We start from the raw sequence: 2,163 nt of genomic DNA, 5'->3' as shown, positions 1-2,163 counted from the left end.
TCAGACATTGGTGTCTGGTGCACAAAAATTACAATCACAATTTTGCAATTCCGCACAACTAACCAGCACGTGCACTGGGTCGTCCAAGTAATACCTTACGTGAGTAAGGGTCGATCACACGGAGATTGTCGGCTTGAAGCAAGCTATGGTTATCTTATTATTCTTAGTCAGGATATCAATAAGGGTTCTTAATTTTAATTATAAAAAATAAAAGAACATGAAATAAATGATACTTGTTGTGCAATAATGGAGAACAGGTTGAGGTTTTGGAGATGCTCTGTCTTTTGAATTTTTGCTTTCCAATTATCTTCTTCTTCACGCACACAGGTCTCCTTCCATGGTAAGTTGTATGTTGGTGGATCACCATTGTCAATGGCTATCAGCCGTCCTCTCAGTGAAAAGGGTCCATGTACATGGCTAATCATCTGTTGGTTCTCGCTAATGTTGGAATAAGATCCATTGATCCTTTTGCACACTGTCACTGCGCCCAGCATTTATGAGTTTGAACCTCGTCACAGTCATCCCTTCCCGGATCCTACTCGGAATACCACAGACAAGGTTTAGACTTTCTGGATCTCAGGGATGCTGTCAATTAATTCTAGCTTATACCACGAAAACTCTGATCTCATGGATTTGAATGCTCTGTTGTTAGGAAAGGCAGTCAAACTCGTGAACCAGAAACCCAAGAGATATACATTCAATCTAAGGTAGAACGGAAGTGGTTGTCAGGCACGCGTTCATAGGTTGAGAATGGTGATGAGTGCCACAGATCATCACATTCATCATGTTGAAGTGCACAGCAGAGCTCCTCACCCCCAACCATGGGGTTTAGAGACTCATGTCGTAGGAGATACAAATTCAGATGTAAAATGTCATGAGGTGTTGAATGAATCTCTAAAAGTAGTTTTTATACTCAACTAGTAACCTAGGTTTATAGAAAATGAGTAAGCTAAGATAGATGGTGCAGAAATCCACTTCCGGGGTCCACTTGCTGTGTGTTTGGGCTGAGCAATAAAGCTTTTACGTGTAGAGGCTATTCTGGCATTTAACTCCAGCTTTTGTGCCAGTTTGGGCGTTTAACTCCAGCTTGTATCCTGTTTCTGGCGTTAAACACCATAATAGGGTAGAAAGTTGGCGTTAAACGCTAGTTTGCGTCATCACAACTCGGGCAAAGTATGGACTATTATATATTGCTGGAAAGCCCAGGATGTCTACTTTCCAATGCAATTGAGAGCGCGCCAATTGGGCTTCAATAGCTCCAGAAAATCTATTTCGAGTGCAGAGAAGTCAGAATCCAACAGCATCTGCAGTCCTTTTTCAGCCTCTGAATCAGATTTTTGTTCAAGTCCTTCAATTTCAGCCAAAAAAAATACCTGAAATCACAGAAAAACACACAAACTCATAGTAAAGTCCAGAAATGTGATTTTTTTCATAAAAACTAATAAAAATACACTAAAAAGTAGCTAGATCCTACTAAAAACTATATGAAAATACCCCCCAAAAAGCGTATAAAATATTCGCTCATCACAACACCAAACATAAATTGTTGCTTGTCCTCAAGCAACTAGATAAATCAAATAGAATAGAAAGGAGATCAAGAGGTAATACATCTTAGAGTTTTAAGTGAAGCTCAGATTCTAATTAGATGAGCGGGGCTAGTAGCTTTTTGCTCCTGAACAGTTTTGGCATCTCAATTCATCCTTTGAAGTTTAGAATGATTGGCATCCATAGGAACTCAGAATTTTAGATAGTGTTATTGATTCTCCTAGTTCAGTATGTTGATTCTTGAACACAGCTACTTTATGAGTCTTGGTCGTGGCCCTAAGCACTTTGTTTTCCAGTATTACCACCAGATACATAAATGCCACAGACACATGACTAGGTGAACCTTTCCAGATTGTGACTCAGCTTTGCTAAAGTCCCCAGTTAGAGGTGTCCAGAGTTCTTAAGCACACTCTTTTTGCTTTGGTTCACAACTTTAACCACTCAGTCTCAAGCTTTTCACTTGGACCTTCATGCCACAAGCACATGGTTAGGGGCAACTTGATTTAGCCGCTTAGGCCAGGATTTTATTCCTTTGGGCCCTCCTATACATTAATGCTCAAAGCCTTTGATCCTTTTTACCCTTGCCTTTTGGTTTAAAGGGCTATTAGATTTTTCTGC

This window comes from Arachis duranensis, chromosome 9 (genome assembly GCF_000817695.3).
Source record: "Arachis duranensis cultivar V14167 chromosome 9, aradu.V14167.gnm2.J7QH, whole genome shotgun sequence".
Lineage (NCBI taxonomy): Eukaryota > Viridiplantae > Streptophyta > Magnoliopsida > Fabales > Fabaceae > Arachis > Arachis duranensis.
Note: the sequence above shows the minus strand (reverse complement) of the source record.